At 38.5% G+C, this 25,446-nt stretch overlaps 1 pseudogene; it reads left to right on the top strand.

The window, feature by feature from the left end:
- Positions 1-23,690, top strand: part of LOC135229807 (olfactory receptor 4C11-like) — a 32,032-nt pseudogene extending 8,342 nt beyond the window's left edge.
- Positions 23,691-25,446: the final 1,756 nt, after the last annotated feature.

Here is a 25,446-nt window from a genome sequence, read left to right as displayed (position 1 = left end):
TTGTAGAAGTGGGCTTAAGCAATTCTATGGAGACGGGATTGAGGTTTCCTCATATGCGTTTAGAATAAGTTGGGGTTTAACTAATTGGCCCCCAGGTTTCCTTTTGCTCTTGGGCTATCTGAGCTGGGTAACTCATTGGACCATCCTTAGGGACTGGGCTGGAAGTAATGGTTTCTTTTGAGCTCCTGGGGCTGAAAGCCTGCCATAGGCTTTTGTAAACTTTTTGGGGAATTATAATAAATATTCAGTGCAGTAAAAACAGAAACATTAAATCATGTTTTCCCAAAAGAACCTGTAGGTAGAGATATTGCCTCAGGCTTGTTTATCTGTCAGCATACCTTAATAGTTTCTTCTGTAAACACATTTTCAGGAACCAGATTGATAAACTTTTGCTATTTTTTTTAACTATTTCTTTTGTCTAAGCAATTGCTTCTGGAAAAAAGCCATGTAAAGTCTGCATATTCAGAGTCCCCTCTCTCCATAAACTTTCCACTCTCCATAACCTCTTGTGATAGAAAACATCAATAAATGTCAACCAAGTATCCTTTTCATGTTCCACCTGGGCTTCATATAATTCATCTTCTAAGTAAATTAAAGCTGAAAATATGAAAAATATACTTTATTGGAAGTCGTATATCTGTTTATAAGGAAAGAGGTAAGCTTTTCTAGTCTATCTGAAATAGTTCCTTCACAATAAGTCTTCAAAACTGGTCTGGTGGCATCTGCACTCTGATGGAATATACACTCAGTGCATATTCTGAAAAAGATGGAGCTCCCAGGGAGTATTTCCACCAATGAAGGGTGAAGGTGGTCCAGGATTCCTAAAGTCTTCCCTGGCCTCAGAGCAAAGTACACTATCTGTCAAAGGACTTCCTGCTCATACAAGGGGAAATAAACTACACCATGGGATTGAAGCCAACCTGGAAGAAATTTCTTTTTTGGGGGGGGGATCCTCTCATTTAAAGAGCTTGAAGTTCATTGGTCATGTTTCTCAGTTTGAAAGAGAGCTGTACTTTTACACACTTGTCCTGGATTTTCAAGACCTATGGCAACCCTTGATCATGACCTGAAATGGCACCCCCTTCTCAGGTTTTGGGGCAAGTGGCAATGCAGTGGGCCAGGGAGAAAAAAGTTGAACTCTGTGATGAAATCTTGGTCACACTACCTTCAATAAAATTCTTTGTTCGCCTCCCTCCATGTCTTTCTATATCACAACCCCTTGCTCTTCTTCTTTCCCTGACATTTGCTCACTGCCACTCTCCTCTGTCCTGTGTCAACTTCATCCAGTCTTTGCCCTTTCTTTCCCTTCACTATTATTTATTATATACTTAGTTTTCTGCTTTGATATTTGTCCTACCATGAAGTTAACCATGGTTGATTTTGGCATCAGGACAGAAACTTAAGGTATTAGTTGGCATCCTTCTCTGCTGGCTAGTGACTTTTCTTGGGTATATTCTACATGATTAGTTGGGATTTGATGATTTATATAACTTGTTGTTAGATGTTAGAGAGAGAGGCTGTCTAGCAGCATATAATATTCATTATAGCCTGATTGTACTCAGCAAAACTATTATAGATCAATCTGTGCACATAAAGAACACCAGACAAATGGCTACAGTCACCTCACCAAAAAATTGTGCACATCAAATGAAACAACAAAAGTGAAAACCTTCTTAAAGTCACACAAAAATAATAGGTAATCTAGGACTACCTTATTCGATTCAACACATATTTTAAAAAGTACCATAGTATTATAAGAGCATAGGGGATAGAGTTAGATGTCTATTTGTCTGGAAAGAGAAGGGAAGATTCTGGGGCTAGAGAGAGAGTTTCGGGACAAGGTATATTTTGAATTGTTTATATTTCAACAGGTAAAGTAAAAATTAAGGATACTATAGAAGAGCAGGAGCCCTGGTGGCACAGTGGTTAAGTGTTTGGCTGCTAACCAAAAGATCGGCAGTTCAAATCCACCGACTACTCCTTGGAAACCCTATGGAGCAATTCTGCTCTGTCCTTTATGGTCACTATGAGTCGGAATCAACTCGATGGCAAAAGAGTTTGGTTTGGTTTAGTTTATAGAAGAGCAAATAGCAAGCTCCACTACTGTGGTGTCCCTCAATATCAGGTAGATAGGATAGATAGTTTAGGAGTATTAGGAAATAATGGTTGAATTCAGTAGCAGAACTCTGGGGTACTCTTGATCTGAACTAATGCATACACCTTAGTAAAGTGCTGTTTGCCTATCTTCAGGTTTCAAATACTCTCTTTGCTCAGTTGAAACAACACCAACTAGAATTGCATCACCTGGCTTTCACAGCTCTCCATTAGCCAGGAACAAAACAAAACATTGCCCTAGAGTTGATTCCTACTCATAGCGACCCTACAGGAAACTCACAAAGGTTTCCAGCTGTCCATTATCAGCTCACAAACTTATCTTTTATAACTTTTTGATTTGATGAGAGTACAGTTTTTATGACGGTCATGTCTATGTTTACCGGAAGCAGTGCGTCTTACTCACTTGGTAACCTAACCGCTCCTCTCCTCACAGCAAATGACAGTTTTTCTTTTTTGTTTTTAGCCCCCCCCCTTTTTTTTTAGGGGCTTAGTGTATTGAAACCGAGTAATAATTAATTCACTTTATATTTGTCGGAGATAATTCGAACTTCCAGTCTGAGCTTCTAGATATTACTTACATCACACTTAGCTAATATTTCAGCTGTACTACAAAGAAACAAAGTTTTATTAATATTACAGAGCTTTATTAGAGAGACAATTTGAGTTATTAATTTTCAAATACTGCTTCTACTTAGGGAAATGCAGTGTAAGCTTATTCAATACCTCAGTTCCAGAGAGCCTATTTGGAAACTTCATTTTCACACACTGAAATCTGTAACTCCATTTCTTTCTTGCTTTTGAAACTTCACCATTCCTCAATTTGTTCTCTAGGGTTCTCTCTACTTTTGGAACCAAAAGTCATTAGATATTATCATATATGGTGGTATGTAAATCTTAAGTAATTAGTTATCTTGTTCAGAGGTATGTTATCCCTCCAATTTAATTGTATAGAGTTTGAAAACATATTTCTATATCCCACTGTAGCTACCACAGAGCTGATTAGGTTCTTAGTACCTATGATGGCTGACTTGAATGTGTTATTGGTTCATTGACGGATTGGTGATTAATCAGACAAAATCATTATAAAATAAATTCTAGATCCTTTGAGGTTAATATTAAAAAGTAGAGAAAAAATATGACAAGATAAAGATATAAGTCCCCAAATTGAAGAGTGAATTACATAAATGTGAAAAAAAGGAAAGAACTCAAACTTTAAAGATATTAAAAATTAACTGACAAAGATATATATATTGAGAAAGAAAAATTATAAGAAGTAAAAAATATAAAAAATTATACTATCACCAGTAATCAAGGAAATGTATATCATAGTTTCAGTTACTCTCATCAAGCAAATAAGATAATGCTCTAAGTTAGATTTTCATTAGAAATCTGTTCCATATTTCTGCAATTTTAGAAAGATATGGGAAAAAACCCAATTCTTACATGAAAAGGGATATTTAAACAAATTATGGAGATATATAACTCTGGAAAAAACCTGGAAGAATATTTCAGCTGGACTACAAAGAAACTTTTTATTTATATTACCTCTGTAAAGTGGGATTGGGAAGTTATGAATTTTAGAAGGATATTTTTCATTTTTAACCTGTAATCTATTGAAAGTGTTGGATATTTTAATATGTACATGTAATCATTGATAATTAAAGTATTTCTAATAAACATTGGTACAAAAAAATTGGAAGTTCACTTGATAATAATTGCCAGTAATTATGAAAATAATAACTTTTGCCTCAATAATCCCCTGGAAATTTAATATCCGAAATGACTACAAATAAAAAGAGGTTCAATTAAAAGTTTTTTATGAGAATGAAAATTTGAAAACAAATGATAAAAAAGTTTTAAAAACATATTATGAATTTTTGATACAATAATTTATAACTGCTAAAATTAATAAATACATTATAGGTACTCTACATAGGAAAAGACTTTTAACAATGCAAAATGAAAATCAGAACATTTAAAATATTATAGAGTGATTGCAATTCTATAGATATGTATGTTTATAAGCAAAATATAGAGTAGGAGAATGGGGAAGATATTTCCATGGTGAAATTATGAAATATTTTTTCAATTATGCTTTAAGAGAACAAAAATTGGCAGGCCTGACACCTATTACCATACTTAACCCCATTATAGAAGCCACTGTGTCAATTCATCTCATTGGGAGTCTTCCTCTTTTTCACTGACCCTCTTCTTTACCAAGCATGATGTCATTCTCCAGGGACTGATCCCTCCTGACAACATGTCCAAAGTAGTCTCACCATCCTTGCTTCTAGGGAGCATTCTGGTTGTACTTCTTCCAAGACAGATTTGTTTGTCCTTTTGGAAGTCCATGGTATACTCAATATTCTTCTTCAACACCACAATTCAAAGGTGTCAATTCTTCTTTGGTCTTCTTTATTCATTGTCCAGCTTTCATGTGCATAGGAGGCAACTGAAAACACCCTGGCTTTGGTCAGGCTCAGTCTTCAAGGTGATATCTTTGCTTTTCAGTACTTTAAAGAGGTCTGTTGCAGCCAAATGGCCCAATGCAATGTGTCTTTTGATTTCTTGACTACTGCTTCTATAGGTATTGATTTTGGATCCAGGTAAAATGAAATCCTTGACAACTTGAATCTTTTACCTGTTTATCATAAAGTTGCTTACGGGTCCAATTGTGAGGATTTTTTTTTTTTTTTTTTTATGTTGAGATGTAATCCATACTGACGGCTGTGGTCTTTGATCTTCATCAGTAAGTGCTTCAAGTCATTTTCACTTTCAGCAAGAAAAGTTGTGTCATCTGCATAACGCAGGCTGTTAATGAATCTCTCTCCAATCCTGATGCCCTGTTCTTCTTCATAGAGTCCAGCTTCTTGAATTATTTGCTCAGCGTACAGATTGAATAGGTATGATGAAAGGATACAACCCTGACACACACCATTCCTGACTTAAACCACACAGTATCCCCTTGTTCAGTTAAAAGACTGCCTCTTGATCTATGTACAGGTTCTTCATGAGCACAAGTAAGTGTACTGGAATTCCCATTCTTGCACCCATAGAATGTGAAACTCAATACCGTGTATCTAACATGAGTAATGAATGATTTCACATAATAGAGTGATTATGCACAATAATACTAACCTCAATGACTTATTCTTGTGTGCCCTGACTGACAATGAAGGTGAAACCCAGAGTCAAAAGTTGGAGAAATGAATTCTTCTTAAAGCCTAAACCAACCAAGGTACTAAAGTGGTCAGAATAATTTGCAGAAAGTCGTGTACAAATTAAGGAATGTTGTTCCTGATAGTGAACCTCTAAATTTAGTATTTGAATTATATGGGAATATTTGCTTTTCATATATTGAGATGCATATAGACATATTTCATACATGTTTACATTAGAAAAAAAACTCAAATCCATTGCTATCACGTCAATTCCGATTCATAGCGACTCTATAGGACAGAGTACTACTGGTTTCCAAGTCTGTAATCTTTAGGGAAGTAGACTGTCACATCTTTCTCCTGAGGAGCAGCTAGAAGTTTCCTACCACCAACCTTTCAGTTAGCAGGCTAATGCTTAACCACTGCACCACCAGGGCTCCCTATGTACACTTACAATGTGTCTATTAGAATCTAAGTTTTATAGGAATAAAAAGTTTCAAGATATTGAAGTGACTTGTTCAGGTCATACAGAAGAATAAGCAGCTCCCAGACATTGTCAGATTGCACAATTACCTGTGAGTTTTTTTTCTTGCCCAAAATGACTTGATTCCACAGGAAGACTTTGAGTCAATGGCTGTAGTTAAAGAATGGACATCAGCAGTAAAAAAAAAAAAATCCCAAGTGATTCCGTTGTTGTTATTAGCTGCCGTCAAGTTGCCCCTGACTTGTGGTAACCTCATGCACAACACGGGATCTCTCCATCGTAATTCATAGAGTTTTTATGGACTGATTTTCAGAATTAGATCACCAGGCTTTTCTTCCCAATCTGTCTGAGTCTGAAAACTCTGCTAAAACCTGCTCAGCATCATTGCAACATGCAAGCCTCCACTGACATAGGTGGTGGCTGCACATGTGGCACATTCGCTGGGAATCAATCAAGTCTCCTACATTGGAGGGAAATTCTACCACTGAACCATCATGGAATTAGAACTATAAAGTTGTAGTTCAGAGTCCAAGTCTGCTGCCATTGCCAAGTCAACAGTTACACACTTTTCTTTTCAGAGAAACCATTTCTTAGCTGCATCCTTTTGACATCATCTGTAACCACGGAGTTGAACAGCAGTGTGACTGAGTTCATTCTGTTCGGGATAACACAGGACGTTCTGAAGGAGAAATTAGTGTTTGTGATCTTCTTGTTTCTCTACCTTGCAACTCTGTTCGCTAACTTATTTATTGTTATGACCATCAGATACAGTCGGATGTTAGGGGGCCCCATGTACTTCTTCCTTTTCTACTTGTCCTTTGCTGATGCCTCCTACTCAACAACCACAGCTCCCAGATTGATTATAGATACTGTATCTAAGAAGGAAGTCATCTCCTACAATGAGTGCATGGCTCAGATTTTTGCAGGTCATTTTTTTGGGTGCATGGAGATCTTTGTGCTCATACTCATGTGTTTTGATCACTATGTGGCCATTTGCAAACCCCTGCGGTACACAACCATCATGAACCAGCGTGTCTGCGGTGCATTGTTGAATCTGGCTTGGGTGGGATCTTGCATTAGTACAGGTTTTTTTGGTTTTGAAAGTACCGTTCTATGGTTTCAATGTTATTGACCACTATTTCTGTGATATGCAACCTTTGTTAAAACTTGCCTGCATGGATACTTATGTCATAAATCTACTCAGAGTATTTAATAGTGGGGCCATATGTATTGTGAGTTTTGTAGTCCTGATAATCTCCTATGTTTTCATATTACACTCTCTGAGTAACAAGAGTGCAGAAGGAGGAAAGAAAGCCGTCTCTACCTGCACCTCCCACATTATTGTTGTCATCTTATTCTTTGTTCCGTGTATATTCACATACAGTCACCCGCCTATCACATTTCCAGTGGACAAGAAGGTGGCTGTGTTTTACACTATTAGGACACCCTTGCTCAACCCTCTAATTTACACTCTGAGGAACGCAGATGTTAAAAATGCCATGAGAAAGTAATGGTGCAACAAGCTATGAGTTTAAATGGCAAAGAACAGAAAACACCAATTGCTGATTCTTTAGCAATTTAAATGAAATTGGATTGATAGAGAATAGAAAATGTTCTTATCCTGATGTGGACAATAGAATCCTCTCCTAGAAATCTGTTTGAGGACATTGGTAGAGTAAGCACAGGCCCATTTTATTTTAAGCCCATGTCACATAAAGTAACATAACATAAAGTACACTGATATTTGTGGGAGTGCTAGCCCACTCCCCACCTCTGCTCTCTGCATTGATACTGTTGGTGTTTTGCAGTATATGAGCCAGATCCTGTTGTATATAGAGCTTCACCTCACTCATTTGTACAGTATTCTAATTTGAATTTATCTTCTCCATGTTATTGATCAAGGACAAATTTGAACATTCCAGAAATCAGGAAGATAGTGCAGGACCAGGCAGTGTTTTGTTCTGTTGTGCACAAAATTGCCATGAGTCAGAGTTGACTCCACGGAAGCTATCTATCTTTCTACCTATCTACCTAGGTCTGTCTATCTATCTAGCTATCTAAATATTTATACAAGTAAAAATATTTTAATAAATATATATGTAACACCACCTGTCTGTCAGTTTGTTCTACTGTGGTGGCTTGTGTGTTGCTGTTATGTTGGAAACTATGCCACTGGTATTTTAAATACCAGTGGAGTCACTCATGATGGACACTTTTCAGTGAAGCTTTCGGTGAAGCTTTCAGATTATAGTGGGCTAAGAAGAAGGAAATGATGGTTTACTTCTGAAAAAAATGACTAGTGAAAATTTTATCAGATGAATATTGTCTGATATAATGCTGGAAGATGAGCCCCTCAGGTTAGAAGGTGCTCAAAATACAACTGTGGAAAAGCTACCTCCTCAAAGTAGAGTTGATCTTAATGACATTGATGTAGTCAAGTTTTTGAGACCTTCATTGCTGATGTGGTATGACTTAAAATGAGATGAAATAGCTACAAACATCCATTAATAATCGAAACATGAAATGTACAAATATGAATATAGGAAAATTGGAAGTCATCCAAAATGAAATGGAACATAACAAGATTCATTTCCTAGGCATTAGTGAGCTGAAATGAACTGGCATGGGCAATTTTAAATAAGACAATCATATGGTCTTCTACACCAGAAATGACAAATAATATTTCAAGATCTATCCTATCAGGAATAGGATAATATACATATGCCTACATGGAAGATTAGTTAATAATATTATTCAAATTTCTCATCAACCATTAATGTCAAAGATGAGGAAACTGAAGATTTTTTACCACCTTTTGCAGTCTGAAAGTGATCAAACATGCAATCAAGATGCATTGATAATTACTGGTGATTGGAATGCAAAAGATGGAAACGAAGAAGTATTGGTGGTTGGACAATATAGCTCTGGTGTTAGAAATGATACTGGATCACATAATAGAATTTTGCAAGAACAATGACTTATTGTGAATAACTTCTTTCAGCAACATAAGTGGTGTGTGTACTTGTGTTCCTCATGTCTCCAATTTTTCAATATGTTCCTTCCAAGTCCCTGGTCATCCAGCCAAATCATTGACCACAGCCCATGAATTAGTATACAGTTGTACATCTGGCCATTTCTCTTTCCAAAGAAAGCAAATAACCAGGTACACCGCTCGAAGTTCTGCCTGCTGGGAGTATTTCCCTTCACCAGTGTACTTCAGGGGGGTCCCAGAAAGGGGCTTTAGTGCTACAGCTGTCCATTTTTGAGTGGTGCCTGCGTATCACACAGAACCATCTGTAAACCAGGCAAGAGTATTCACTTCCTCAGTCAATTGATTTGAAGGAACTCTCTATAAAGTTATAGGCGCAGACTGGGAGATGGAAGGCAATGTGACAGGAGTGGGGACCATGAGTATTTGGGCCACTTCCTCATGCAACTTACTTGTGCCTTCAGGTCCTGCCTAGTACCCATTTCATATATACTACTTCCACTTAATGATGGACAGCTGCTGTGCACCTCCAGCTTTATGGCTTTGTGGGTAAGACAACACCATGTTTAACATTCAGTCTCTACTAAGGCCCAGTATCAAGCCAAAAGCTGTGTTTCAAAAGGAGAGTAGGTTATCTGCAGAGAATGGCAGGTGCTTTGCTCCAAACTCCTAAGGGTCTGCACAGTAATTCAGCAATAGGGACCTGCCATAAACTCTATACCGCATCTGTATCTACCACTGATACTTCAAGCACCATTGGATTAGCTGAATCATATGGCCACAGTGGCAGAGCCGCTTGCATGGGAGCCTGAGTCTGTTGCAGAGTCTCTCTTGGTCTGGGCCCCACTTAAAACTAGCAGCTTTTGGAGTCACTTGATAAATAGGCTGGAGGAGCACACCCAAATGAGTGATCTGTTACCTCCAAAATCTAAGGAGGTCCTCTAGGCTTTGTATTCCTTTTTAGTTGTGGGAGGGGCCAGATGCAATAACTTATCCTTCACTTTAGAAGGAATATCTCAACCTGCCCTACACCATTGGTCACCTGGGAATTTCACTGAGGTGGAAGGCACCTGAATTTTTGTGGGATTAATTTCCCACCCTCTAGCATGCAAGTGTTTTACCAATAAGTCCAGAGTCATTGACCCTTCTTCCTTACTAGGCCCAAACAGCATCATGTCATCAATGTAATGGACCAGTATGAAGTTTTGTGGAAGGGAAAGGTGATCAATGTCTCTGTGGACTAAATTATGACATAGGGCTGGAGAGTTGATAAAACCCTCCGGTAGTACACTGAAGGTATATTGTTGGCATTGCCAGCTGAAGGCAAACTGTTTCTGGTGGATCTTCAAAACAGGTATGGAGAAAAAATATATATTAATTAACCAGATCAATAGCTGCATACCAGGTACCAGGAGATACATTAATTTCCTCAAGCAGTGGAACTATACCTGGAACAACAGCAGCAATTGGATTTACCACCTGGTTAAGTTTTGGATAATCCATTGTCATTGTCTAAGACCCACCTGTTTTTTGCACAGCCAAATAGGCCAGTTGAATGGGGATGTGGTGGGAATCACCACTCCTACATCCCTCTCGTACTTGATGGTGGCAATAATCTCCACAATCCTTCCAGGAATGCAGTATTGCCTTTGGTTTACTATTTTCCTAGGTAGAATATGTTCTAATGGCTTCCACTTGGCTTTCCTAACATAATAACCTTTATTACATTTGTCAAGGATCCAGTGGGAAGGTTCTGCCAGTTGCTAAGCATATGTATTCCTATTACACATTCTGGAACTGGGGAAATCACTACAGGATGATTCCAGGGACTCTGGAACTACTGTGAGATGGGCATGAGCTAAGACTCCATTAATAACCTGAACTCCATACACATCCAACTCTGAATGGTGGGCCACAGTGACTTTTTGGCTCCCCTGGAATTAATGTCAGTTCAGAGCCAGTATTCAGTAATCCCTAAAAAATCTGATTATTTCCTTTTCCCCAATGAACCATCACTCTCTTAAATGACTGTAGATCCCTTCGCAGAAGGCCAGGAGAAAGATTAACGGTATAAATTTTTGGTAGTGTGGTGAGGTCCTTCCTTAAGGAGATCCAGCCTCCCCTTCATTCAAGGGGTTTTGAGTCTTTAAACCAGCTCAAGTATGGGAATTAATTGAGAGACTGTGACTCTCTATTCTGGTGATTTGAGTTACACTGCAGTTCACTTGGTCTAGAATTCTTCATTTGTACAGATCAAGTAAATACTTAGTAGATTTCCTGTCTATTTCACTCCTAGGGACACCATGACTAAGTAACCAACACCATAAGTCCATACGAGTCAGATTATTCTGATTACTGCTTTGAGTCTGCTTCCCAATATGGTAACCACGCTCACCTTGTCTTTGCTGATTGAGTGCCACCACTTGGCTCCTGCCACCACAGGGCCCAATCAGCCCTATTGTAGTTTGGTGTCTTAATTAAGTTAGGGCAGTTCACACTGTCAAATCTGACTTTCATAAAATAGCAATAGCAGCAGCCTTCAAAGATAGTGGGGCTCCCTTCACAAATTTGTTCCTCACTATTGTAGTGAAAGATTTGTCCTCTGGGTACTTCATGTGTGGGTCTATGGCTCTAACCTGATAAACCCACTCTAAAATGTCAATTTCCCTGAGAACTTTGTATTCCTTCTTCAGTAGTATATCAAGGCAGGTCTGCTACTTCAACGTGATTTAGCATAGGTCACTGTGTAATCTATGCTTCAGTGACCCAACAACATAAACTATTAGATTATTTCCTAACCTCTCAAGCTGGAATACTGAATGAAGAATCTGTGCTTAGTGGGCCCATATCAATAAACTCAGACTGATTCATCTATATATTCCTTGTACCATTATCACATACCGTTAGTAGTCATTCTCACACATATTCCCCAGATTTCTGTTTGTACGTGTTAGAAAAGCCGACCAGTTCTTCTGGAAGGTGCCATACCTCCTCTTGGGTCACACTTTGTACTTCACCTGTTGGGGCTTTCTGGGACTTAAATCTACTTATAGGTTTAAAAGTCAAAGTTGGTGGTGGGGATGTGTTTTTAGAACATTCAGCACTGCCCTATAAGGCCTCTGCCTCAGGTGATGCCCCAGACAATGATTCAGACAAATGCTCTCCAAACACAGCTGGGTTAATCTCATCAGATGAGGGTGGAGGAGCTAATGGTTTTACAGGTAAGGGTGCCTTAGCAGACACAGATGGAATAATATCTCCAGATGGAAGTGAGAGTGCTGGTTCTGTCGACAGGATTGATATATGGAATTTAGGGGCTCTGTGTCCCAGGCTTCCTGATTATCTGTCCATGTGTCCCCAACTCAAGTTTCAGGATCCCATTTCTTCCCAATCAATACCCTCATTTTTAACTTCAGAGTGCTCTTGAGATTAATTCATCCACTCTTAGTATAATACTCTGGGTCTGGTTTTTGACACTATCAGCTCTGTTGCTACAGGAAATAAGGTTTTCTTTCAAGGCACAAGTGGAAATATTTAGGTTGTTTATGTGGTGCTTGAGTTTTGATTTTGAAGCCCTGAGCTCATTTCTGTCTTTCACCACTTTTTCTAGCAAAAGTAGGACCAATCAACCAGTCTCTTGGTACCAAATGTGTTAGGCTAGATTTTCTAGAGAAGGAAAACCAGCAAAGGGTATAAATATACATATAGAGAGAGATTTATATCAAGGAAATGGCTTATGTGATTGTAGAGGCTGGAATGTTCCAAGTCTGTGGGTCAGGATAGGGGCTTCTGATTGACATAGTCACAGGGGCTGGTGAACCCAAGATTGGTAGGTCAAATAGCAGGGCTCTTGGTCACAGGCTGCAAAGATCGATGAATTTCAAGCTCAACAGGCAAGACAGCAAGTAAGCTGCTAGCTCGAGTCCCAAGAATCGGAAGTCAGAAGAACAGGAACCACTTTTAGCATCCTGTGCAAGCAAAATCCCATGAGCCTGGTCATAAAGTCCACTTATACTCAATGCAGGCCACACCCATAAGTAAAATCCCTTTCAACTGACTGGCTAATCACAGCAGATCCCATCATGGAGATGATCACATTATATCAAATCTCATCATGGGGATGATTACATCATCATAGGACCCCTAAACTACATCATAGCTGCCCAGTCAACTTGACACACAATCTTAAAGATCCCAGCACCTAACAACAACATATGTGTATATATGTGTATGTAGATAAATGATAGATGATAGACAGATGATATAGGTAATAGATAGGTGATAGATGATAGACAGACAGATAGATAGATAGATAGATGATAGATAGATAGATAGATGATAGATAGATGACAGACAGACAGATAGATATAGATATTGCACATATAACTCTTTAAAGTAATCTCACTTTGAACATTGAGAGCCTTTCCATGAGTTATCCTTGGAGGTTAACTCAACTCTGATACTAAAATTTGGAGGAATTATTGAAACACTACATTCTTTACTGGAAATCTCTCAAATTCTAAATTTTGTAGACAGTGAGGCAGGAGTTTCCCAGTTTGTATCATAAAATATCAACAAGTCACTTGCCTTGCCACAAGTTTAGCATTGCTGTTCATAACTATAGGTTAGCCTTTCCTGAAACAGAAGAGAAGACTCAGGACTGGAGAAAAGAGAAAATGGGCAAATGAAGATGAGATAATGAAGGGGAAAAACTTTTCACCTTGTATTTTATTTTAGGAATCTTCACTGAACATAAGTGCTTGTGGAAGGACATTGATGAACAGAAAACTTTTGTTTTTTTCATTCAGATTTGCTGAGATTCCTCTGGACACATGTACTGTGAGGATTATGAGGAAGGCACAGGACCAGGCAGTGTTTCCTTCTTTTTACATAGTGTTGCTGCGAGTCGAAAGTGACTGGATGGGACCTAACAACAAAATGAAAATCAAGGATTCTTGTGACTTTAAATACCATCTTTATATTGATGAATCTCATATTTATCTCCACTCTAGGCCTCCTAACTGAATGTCAGCCTTTTTATTCAACAACTTACTTGACATATATCTTTGCATATCTAGTAGGAATCTTCTTGCCCAAACATACTCTATCTATAGTTTTCCCCAGGGAAATCTGTTCTTCCTGCTGCCCAGGCTGAACACTTTGGAATAAAAAAAACTTTGGAATTAAAAAACATTTTATGTTATAACAGTTCACACCTGCACTGTGATGAATTACTTAGGATGGCCTTTCTCACCATGGTGTTGTAACTTCCACTCAGGTGACTGGGCGGAGATGTGCAAATAAGATAATTGTGGCCCACCAGAGGATTGATCAGTTTTGCCTTAAAAGAGAGCCAATTCCAGAGCAGAATAAAGAGCCCACCACCACACAGGAAGGAGAGACCTGCAGGAGAGACCTGCAGGTGAGGCCTGCAGGAAATGGCACAGCTGGCTTCCTGGTCCACAGAGTGAGAAAGCTGAGTGCTGTTGGGCAGAGGTTGAGGGCCAGGGAAAAGCCTATGCCTGACCCACGAATTTGGGACTTGCCTGCCTCCAGAACTGCATGGGTAGTTTCCTTTATATGGTTCATGAGTTCTGTTTGACATAGTCACCTGAGACTATGGACCCAGACCCTAGCTACTTGGTCCCTCAAAGTATTTGGATGTTTGGGAAACTTTCATGCTTTTGCTTTGGTCCAGTTGTGCTGACTTCTCGTGTATTGTATGTATTGTGTGTTCTTCTTCCCTTTACTGAAGTTGACACTTGTCTATTACATAGTTAGTGATTTTCCCTCTCCCCCACCCTTGTAACCATCAAAGAATCCTTTTCTGTGTGTGTAAATCATTTGTTTAGTCTTGTAATAGTGGACTTAAACAATATTTGTCCTTTTATAACTTACTTATTTCATTCAGCATAATGCCCTCCGGATTCAGTTATGTTGTGAGATGTTTCGCAGATTCATCATTTTCTTTATCATTTCACAGTATTCCATTGTGTGTATGTGCCATAATTTGCTTATGCATTCATCTGTTGATAGGCACTTAGGTTGTTTCCATCTTTTTGCTATTGTGAATAGTACTGCAACGAACATGAGTGTGCATATGTCTATTCGTGTGGTGGCTCTTATTTCTCTAGAGTATATTCCTGGGAGTGGAATTGCTGGATCTTATGATGCTTCTATTTCTAGTTTTTTAAGTGGCTATACCATTTTACATTTAAACCAGCAGCGCATAAGAGTCCCAATCTCCCTAAACCTCTCCAACATTTGTTGTTTTGTGTTTTTTGGATTAGTGCCAGCATTGTTGGGGTGAGATGGTATCTCAATGTAGTTTTGATTTGCATTTCTCTAAAGGCTAATGGGAAACCTTGGTGGTATCGTGGTTAAGTCCTACTGCTGCTAACCAAAAGGTCAGCAGTACAAATCCACCAGGATCTCCTTGGAAACTCTCTATGGGGCAGTTCTACTCTGTCCTACAGGGTCGCTATGAGTCAGAACTGACTCGACGGCAACAGGTTTGGTTTGGGGTTTTAATGGCTAATGATCATGTGCATTTCCTCAGCTGTGTGTTAGCAGCCTGAATGCCTTCTTTTGTGAAGTGTCCGTTCATATCCTTTGCCCATTTTTTAATTGGATTACTTGTCTTTTTGTTGTTGAGATGTTGCAGTATCTTGTAGATTTTAGAGATTAGCCCTTTATTGGGTATGTTTTAGCCAAAATATATCATATTGCTCTCTATTTAGTGGAAAAGTGCATATATTTACATATTTTAAATATTTTATTGAGTTTTTGGTGAAACTTTACACAGCAAGTTAGGCTCCCATTGGACATTTTTCACACAAATTGTTTAGTAACATTAGTTGCATTTATCATAATGTGTCAACATGCTCTTTAATTGTTTTCTGTTTGTTCCATTTCCAGTACTCTAGTTGCCTTGCCTCCTTATCTTCTTATCTTCGCTTTTGAATAATTTATTGACTTTTTGGTCTCATACACATGGTTTGTAAGTAGAACACAGATCTTATGGGTAACATATTTTATTTTATGTGCCACTCTTCTATTTCGCTAAAAGGTGTTCTAAGGGGTTAGGTTTGGTTCTAGGTTTAAAGGATAGTCTCAAGAAGCCCTCTATTCTCTACTGTTCCAGTTTGTGTGGCTTTTTTATTCTAATAATGTGAGTTCTCCACATTTTTCTCCCTTTCTATTGGGACTATCTTTTATGACCCCAATCAGAGCGGTCAGTGCTGGTAGTGAATCACCATCTAATTCTGGTCTCAGGGTAGATGTGGCTCATGTAGACTTGTTTGTTCTTTGAGCTTTTGGTTACCTTCTTACTGTTTTGCTCTCAGCAACTAGATACCAGTAGTTGTGTCTTAGATGGCTGCTCTTAAGCTTTTAACATCCCAGACGCTACTCACTTCACTAGGATGCAGATCATGTTTTGGGGAACTATGTCATGCCAATTGACTATGTTGTCCCATGAGACTACAGTCCTAAAGAGACTACAGCTTTCAAACCCAGAAAAATAATTTTGGAAGGAGTTTGGTTACATCTAATGATAAAGGGTTAACCTAACTGTGGCAGGCCAAAACCACAAAAGGCCAACTTGTTTGTCTGAATCTGAAAAGCTTAGAAAAATATGATAAAACTACATCAAAGAAGTGGACAGTGTGCTCGAACCAGTTCAATGACAGTGGATGTACCTACAAAAACTAAATATCAATTTATACCAGTAAACGAGATAGAGATCTATCCCATATCATATGTAGCCCAGGTAACAAAAAAAAAACAACTACCAAATGACGGACCGGGGACACCTGAGCCTAAAGAACAAATTTTTAGAAAAGAAAAACAAGGTCACCCAATCATGATCTTAGTTCTTTGTCTTTACTTTAACCAATCACAGTCTGTAAGTCATTTACTCATAAAGAATCAGCACCTGTCAAAATCATATAAAAAGCACTTATAGAATGTACTTCTTTGAATCATAGTCTGTTTATAGACGAAGTGCTTTCAGCCATTTTCCCATCTTTATTTTCTGATATATTGCAACAAAAAATCTCTTTATTGCACAAGGCTTTGGCAGAGCATGAGCAGAGTCTTCACTAGCAAATTCCTTGTCATATCTACAGAAGGATTGAACTGCTTGTTGATGTCACAGGGGACCCATTATATTCAGGTTCTTGCACTCTGTGTCCCCTTCAAAGATCCTCCATCTCAGGTAAGCACTATCAAAGTAGGAACTCTATTGCCTTTCTGCATAATAGGAAATATTCTTGTGACACATTTGTTGTTGTTTTTTGTTATAAACACTGGTTTGGAAACTTTTTGTTTGAAGCTTCATTATGAGAGTTTTGTTTGAGAGCTCCATTTGGAGGTCTTTTGGTAAAACTGCTGTTCTTGATTTTGTGGTTGTTTTTCTATTTCTGTATTTTGTCTCCTGTTCTTTTCTGTGTTAGCTAACAAAAGAAAATGGGAAATAATAATAACAAGAGTGACAAAAACCCCTCATCTGGGAACCCTGTTGCCTGTATAATTTAAAACTGTGGTGCCACTGCTGGTTGGTATTTAGAAAAAATGGCACAATCTCACTAAGGACTGTGAGGCTGAACAGTGGCCCCTAGGAGGAAGTTTTATTTCGGCTAAAATATTATATTTGAACTGTAAACTAGAAAGTCTTGTGTAAAGCAACCACAGTGGGATTTTTTTTCATAGTTGGCATTTTGAGGCTTCGAGATGTAAACATCATGACAGTATCTAAGCAAGCCAAACAAATCCAAATATTGCACACACACACAAAAGTTGGAAGGCAGTACAACATTGGACTCAGTCAAATCATTGCCTTCCTATCTCTGTGCAGACTTAGAGAATTTTACTTTACCTGAAATGCCATTTAAAAGATCAGGAGATATTGGACCCACCATGCCCTTAATAGTTAAGCAATAGGCCAAAGGTAGGAACCCTGAGGTCTTCTTCTACCCATGGTCTAAGGCTGAACTTAGGCCCATCATAAAAGAGTCCTCTGCTCCAAGAGAAAATCCTCACAAATTTAGTCTTGAATTTAGGATATTAGCTGAAATATATGAGCCCAGTGCTGCTGATATATATAATTTAATAAACATATTGTTAGGTTCCTGTCATGCCCATTGGTGGTAGATCCTGAAAACACTTTAAGTGTTCCTAGATGTGCCTCAGGTACAACTGTCAGAACAGAAACCGAGAAATTAATGGGAGAACTTAAAGGCTGTTTCTTCAAAGTTTTCCGCCCCCCAAAATCAATTGGACAAAATTACAAGCTTGCAATCAAGAAAAAAAAAAAAGAATCTATCTATGAGATTAAAAAAAAATTGCTTTCGAGTTGATTCCAACCCATAGCTACCCTGTAGGACAGAGTAGAACTGTCCCATAGGGTTTCCAAGGAGCAGCTGGTAGATTCAAACTGTCAACCTTTTGGTTAGTGGCTTTGCATGCCTGTGCCACCAGGACTCCAATAGGTTAACTACAATGATTATAGAATATTCAGGTTTAAAAATTACTCATGAAGGGGGTATGGTTGCCTTTAATTCAATATTTGTATGTGAATTAAGTCCTGAATTAGCCCAAATGATAAGAAAAAAAAAATCAGTTAAAATGATACTTCTGAATTATCCACTTTAGCCTATAAATTAAACCAAATATGGAAAGGCAAAAAGTCTGAGTGAAAAATAAAACAAAACAAAACAAAACAAAGAAAATGAAGAATAGTTAATGGCTCTCCAAATGCAGCAATTACAGAAGCCTATGGGAGCAAAGCCAAAGTAAGGGAATTCTGTCACCAATAATGCTGCTCCCATGATCTGTAACTATTGTAAGAAACCTGGTCACTTTAAAATGGAATGTTTTAAGCTTAAGAATAAACAAAAGGTGACTCCTTCTGCACCATCTTTAGAAAAATCAATGTGACAATGCTCTGGGGAGCTTACAGAGGCTTTGACAGCAGTTCCCTTCTCCAAATGCAGAGAAACAATGCTCCAAGTAAATGAGGAGCACCATACCTCCCTTACGAACATGGGTGTAACACTGTTAGCAATTAACCCTACAAGTTTGCAAAGGCCTTTTCCCTGCAGCACTCAGACTTCTTGTGTCAGAGAGATTTCCAATGAGGAAAAAAATTAGACCATTCTTTTCTCATACCAATTTCTTCAGGGCCAGCAAAAATCAAAAGAAGATGGAATATACAGAGTCATTATACCAAAAAGAATTAGTTGACATTCAACCATTTCAAGAGGTAGCATATGACCAGGAACTGATGGTACTGAAGGAAGAAGTCCAAGCTGAACTGAAGGCAATGGCAAAAAACAAGGCTCCGAGAATTCACAGAGTATCTGTTGAAATGTTTCAACAAATGGATGCAGCACTGGAAGTGCTCACTCATCTATGCCAAGAAATATGGAAGACAGGTTCCTAGCCAACCGACTGGAAAAGATCCATATTTATGCCTATTCCCAAAAAAGGTGATTCAACTGAATGTGCAAATTATCAAATGATATCATTAATATCACATGCAAGCAAAATTTCGCTGACGATCTTTCAAAAGCAGCTGCAGCAGTACTGAAGTAGAGAAAATACATTTTCTTCAGTGTTTTAATATTAAAGTATAGGGAATGTATTTTCTAGTTTGTTTTAGTATAGCTGTATAAGCTATAATTAATCTCTAGTCTTTGAAAAATGGCGCAGATTCTGTTCAAGATATGGGTGAGCACCCTGTTGGACTCTTAACATAACAAACATGACTGAGCTTTGTTTTGCAAATGGTAAACTTCAACAGTAGTCAAATGTTATTATGAGAGTAGAAATAATTTGAGCAAGTTTAATTTGATTATAGAGTGCTTAATTTTAGTTCTGAAACTCCCCCCAATTAAACCTACTGGCATCTCAAAATTGAAAAATGTCCTGTGACACTAATACCTTACAACGTGTTTTCTCCTATTCAAAATGAGTGATTGAGAGCTTGACATTATGGGACATCATCCCATAATGATGCTCTAAGTAATCTCTATGCATTTTTTATTGCACTAGCTGCACTGGTCTTTTCCAAAGGGGTGCAGAGCTCTCTTTGCTCCTGTGGCCTTGGCCTCTCTTCTCTTCTTTGTTCTCTTGAGAAATGGCCTTCAGCCTACAAGATGGCAGCTAGGAATCCTGCCTGGCACTTTTGATCTACAACTTTCTTTCTTGCTCCTTATCTCAGTCACAGTGGACTTGGCAGAGAAGTTCCACTAACTGAGAAATTCTTGTGTAAGTTTTTTTCAGCCTGTTACATACATACAGATTAGAGTCCAGATGTGTGACATGTATATCTTCAGTTTAATATAGAGTTTCTTGTAGTTGTTTTGTGATGTATAGGACCATCTGTGGGCTACGTGCTTAAAAACATTAGGTAACCCTGACCTTCCCCCTATAAGACCCTCCCATTAGTCCTTTAGAGTTAGACAGAATTTGGGAGAAATTTAACCCCCTCTGTCTCTTGGACACCAGTGTTCAATAAAGCCTTCTTGCTGCTTACCTCCTTCTATCTCACTATTGGCTGTGCAGCAGGCAGCTTGAATCCACGTTTTGCAGTAACAGTGTGTTGACAGGGAACTGCCAAAAATTCAAGGCAGATTCAGAGGAAGACTTGGAACCAGGGATATCATTGCTGATGTCAGATGGATCCTGGCTGAAAGCAGAGAATACCAGAAGGATGTTTACCTGTGTTTTATTGAGTATACAAAAACATTTGACTGTGTGGATCATACCAAATTATGGATAACATTGAGAAGAAAGGGAGTTCTAGAACACTTAATTGTGCTTATAAGTAACCTGTACATACTTCAAGAGGCAGTTGTTCAGACAGAACAAGGAGAAACTGAGTGGTTTAAAGTCAGGAAAGGTGTGTGTGAGTGTTGTACCCTTTCACCATACATATTCTATCTGTATGGTAAACAAATAATCCAAGAAGCTGGACTATATGAAGAAGAACGGGCCATCAGGATTGGAGGAAGACTCATTAACATTCCGCTTTATGCGGATAACACAACCTTCCTTGCTGAAAGTGAAGAGGACTTGAAGCACTTACTGACGAAGATCAAAGACCACAGCCTTCAGTATGGGTTACACCTCAACATAAAGAAAACAAAAATCCTCACAACTGGATCAATAAACAACATCATGATAAGCAGAGGAAAGATTGAAGTTGTCAAGGATTTCATTTTACTTGGATCCACAATCAACAGCCATGGAAGCAGCAGTCAAGAAATCAAAACACACATAGTATTAGGCAAATCTGCTGCAAAGGACCTCTTTACACTGTTGAAAAGCAAAGATGTCACCTTGAAGACTAAGGTGTGCCTGACCCAAGCCGTGGTATTTTCAATTGCATCATACGCATGTGAAAGCTGGACAATGAATAAGGAAGACTGAAGAAGAATTGACACCTTTGAATTGTGGTGTTGGTGAAGAATATTGAATATACCATGGAATGCCGGAAATGTGAAAAAATCTGTCTTGGAAGCAGCACAACCAGAATGCACCCTAGAAAGCAAGGATGATGAGACTTCATCTCACATACTTTGGACATGTTATCAGAAGGGACCAGTCCCTGGAGAAGAACATTGTGTTTGGTAGAGTGTCAGCGAAAAAGACGAAGACCCTCAACAAGATGGACTGACATGGTGGCTACAACAATGGGCTCAAGCATAACAATGATTGTGGGGATGGTTCAGGACCAGGCAGTGTTTTGTTCTGTTGCACACAGGGTCACTATGAGTAGGAGTTGACTCAAGGGCACCTAACAGCAACAACAAAGTAGAAGACTTCCACCCATTTTTACTGATAGTGTTCCTGTAAATTTGTTGGGCCATGACTTTCTTTCCAAATGGAAATGCCACATTCTGTTTACAGAAGCAAGGATATATCACTCAATTTCCCTGATGCTGAAAATGGAGGTAAGACCCAGATGCCTGAGATAGAATAAACCCTTTGTTTATTACAAGGTCTTTTGGTATTGGAGGATGACAGCACCTTGCCCTTAGAAAAAGAAGACTCAAATTCCTCATGAAATACCATCAGAGTTATGGGCTTCCTCACCAACTGGTATCTGCTCCATTCTATCAGCTGATCCTATTAAAGTCCAAATAGACCCCACTAAATGCTTACCTACGGTATCTCAATACCTTTTAAAACCAGAAGCAAAGGAAGAACTGAAACCGATCACCCAAGACTTTTTAGAGAAGGAATTAATTGTTCCATGTACTAGCCCTTGTAATACCCCAGTATTTCCTGTTAGAAAACATAATAACTGTGATTGGTGATTTGTGCAAGTCTTAGTGCTATTAACCACATTATTATCCCTTGAACCCCTGCTGTTCAAAACCCACATTTACTATTAGCCCAAATTCCGCCATATGCTGCACGGTTTACAGTCATTGACCTCTGTAGTGCTTTTTCAGTATTCAGATTCATTCAGGCAGCCTTTTTTTTTTTTGTCTTTACATGGGATAATCAGCAATATTCTTGGGCTGTCATGCCCCAGGGGTTCACTGAGAGCCCCATCTACTTTTCCCAGATTTTACATGCTGACTCATTGTCTTTACAGCTTGACATAAATCTGTGTTACTCGAGTATGTTGATGATCTCTTACTTAGTATGTTAATATACCAAGCAAGTAGTATACAGGATAGTCCTCTGTTATTACATCATCTGTCTGATAGAGGGCATATGGTATACAGGAAAAAAATTACAGCTTGCCCTTCCACTAGTAAAATACCTTGGTCATTTAATCTCATCAGAAGGAATCTCAACTGACCCCAAATGAAAAGAAGTAATCTTTTCCTATCCTATACCTACAACAAAGAAACAAAGGTATTTTTATGATTGTGTGGATATTATAGAGTCTGGATATCAAATATCTTTTTTTTAGCACCACCTCTGTATGTATGTCTTAAGGGTAATATCTCTGAACCTTTTTTTCAAGCCATCTATGGAAGCTGTGCAAGCCATAACTAAATTAAAAGAATTTCTAACTCACACTCCAGCTCTTGGATTCCCTAACTATTCTTTAGATTTCTCTCTTTCTGTTTTTGAAACAAAAGTGAATGCCTTTGTTGTCTTAACTCAGAAGCATGAAGACAGACAGAAACCTGTGCTAAAGTGTACAATTAGATACAATAGCCAGAACTTATCCTCATGTCTTTGAGTGGTTGCAGATGCTGCCAAATTAGTAGAGACAACCACTGATATAGTACTGGGAACTAATCTAGATATGTGTTTTACGTGCTGTTTCTGCTATCTGAAATTATACTATAATCGAACACTTTTCTGCTAGCTGACTAACTTCATATGAAGCTCTTCTAGCTGCCCCCAACCTTAGATTACACACAGTAGCGGCCTTAAATCCAGCTACCTTCACACCTGATCCCAATGATAATGACACTGATCATGATTGTTTTGATTTAACGGATCAACTTTTATCTCCAGGAATAGATCTGCAAGAAACTCGCTTTCCAACCCTTCACTTGTGCTGTTTGAAGATGGCTCCTACCTAAAACCTGAAACTTCTAGTTCTAGGTTTCAAGGAGGATATGCTGTCACTGTTGCAGTAGAGGCATTTGAAAGTGAACCCTTGTCTGAGGTAACCTCAGCACAACGAGTCGAGCTTATAGCGTTAACAAGAGCACGTGGGTTGAAACAAGACCAGTCAGTCAGTATAGACACTGAGTCATATTACAGCTATAGAACAATTTATGATTTCAGAATGTTGTGGAAACAGAGGGGATTTTTAACTTTCTCAGGACACCCCACAAAGAATGGCACCTTAGTGGCTGAATTTCTTGAAGATCTTTTACTACCTTCTGAAATTGCAGTAATAAAAATACAAGCTCATCAGTCCAAAGAGAGCTACCAAACAGAGGAAGTAAAGGGGAATAGATAGGCTGACAAAGCTGCTCAACTGGCTGCTCAGACCTCCATTTAGGAATATTTAGTCTCAAACTGAGCAAAATCAGAGCTCAACTCATTTTAAGGCAATTAGCACAGGCTCTCTGAAAGTTCAAGAATGAAGAATTAGAGGTCTTTCTCCTCAAACTGTTAACTTTCAGTCACCATTCATAGAGTTCTCATATTTTCAAATAATAAAACAATGCCAGAAGTTAGCTCCAGAAGAAGTACTTAGTTGGGTCTCAAGAGAGTGTTATCTAGATGCCACCACCCAGTTATGGGTGAGGCCTGGAATCAGACCAGTAATAATTCAAGGCCTCCACTTTACATTATTATTAACTTGTCTGTTTGAAATCAAATCTATATGGGAGGAAGGTTTTCTTGCCTTTTTAGATCACAGTTTCTGGGGAAATTTTAAGGAAGCAGCTCGTTATCTATATGAGGTAGGAAGTGGACTGATGTCAGAATTTAGATGCATGCCAATGGCTGGAGGAACTGAAAATAAAAGGTATCACCCCTCACCCCCTGTATGTTTTTTTGGATAACACCAATGCCAGATTTATTATAATGGACCAAATACTCCCTTACATGAACCTCAGATTGAGGATTCAGGAAAAGAGGGGGAAGAAAAGTGGCGTAGCCTGTCATTGCATTAAAAAACTGCCCCTTCCCCCCCAAAAAAGATCAATGGAAAGCTGAAGGATGTTAAGATAAACCAGCAAACAGGGTTGTGGATGGGACCAAATAATCAATATGTACTTCTTAAGGATTTAGACATCCAGTAGGTACTAGTTTTCATTTAAGAGAACATTTAGGATGAGAAAAGACAGTACAAGGAATGAAGAAACATTATTGGGGTCACTTTTGAAAGGTTGCAGATAGGGTAGCCAGATAATGCCCAACCTGTGCTGAATTTAATCCAGTGAAAGTACTCAGACACCCTGTTGGAAGAAACCTTTTCCTACTGGACCTATGTCCAAATAGCAAATGGATTTTATTCAGTTAACTCCCTCATGAGGATACAAATATATATTAGTCATAATTTGTTAATATTCTCATTGCGTAGATGTTTTTCCTTGCAGGAATGCCACTGCCAGCTTGGTAGCTAAGAAACTTTAAGAAAATATAATTCCTATTTGGGGTACTCCAGAAATTCTCTATAGTGATTAAGGAACTCATTTTACTGGTCAAGTAGTAACTGCTATATGCAAAATTTTTCCCATCCTACAGCACTTGCACTACCCATATCATTCCCAACTCTCAGGACTGGTAGAAAGAACCAATGGCTTTATAAAGAAACAATTAACTAAATTTACTTATCCATTGGGATTGGCTTGGCCTCAAGCTCTTCCCTAGGTGTTAATGAATTTAAGGTCAACTCTCTTTGATTCTCACAAGCTAACTCCTTTTGAAATTATAACTGGCCGCCCTATGGCTTTATCTTATGGGGTTAGCAGTATTGAGTCAAATCTCCTTTCTACTAATCTGTTAAAATATTGTCAAGAATTAGTTCAATAATAAAGATCATGCTTACCAATTGCAGCGTGCATGTCAAATATGCACACCTGTTTCCAATTCTTCAAATTATAAACCTGAACCAGGAGATTAGGTGTATTGGAAATGTCACCAAATTAAGGACTACATTGAACCTTCAGGGAAAGGACATACTTAGTTCTATTAACTAATGATCATGCCGCTAAATTATAGGAAGGAAAGTCATGAATACAACTATCCCAGCTAAAGAAAACCAA

This window comes from Loxodonta africana, unplaced genomic scaffold (assembly GCF_030014295.1).
Source record: "Loxodonta africana isolate mLoxAfr1 unplaced genomic scaffold, mLoxAfr1.hap2 scaffold_55, whole genome shotgun sequence".
Classification (NCBI taxonomy): Eukaryota; Metazoa; Chordata; class Mammalia; order Proboscidea; family Elephantidae; genus Loxodonta; species Loxodonta africana.
Note: the sequence above shows the minus strand (reverse complement) of the source record. Positions and strands in the feature narration are given on the sequence as shown.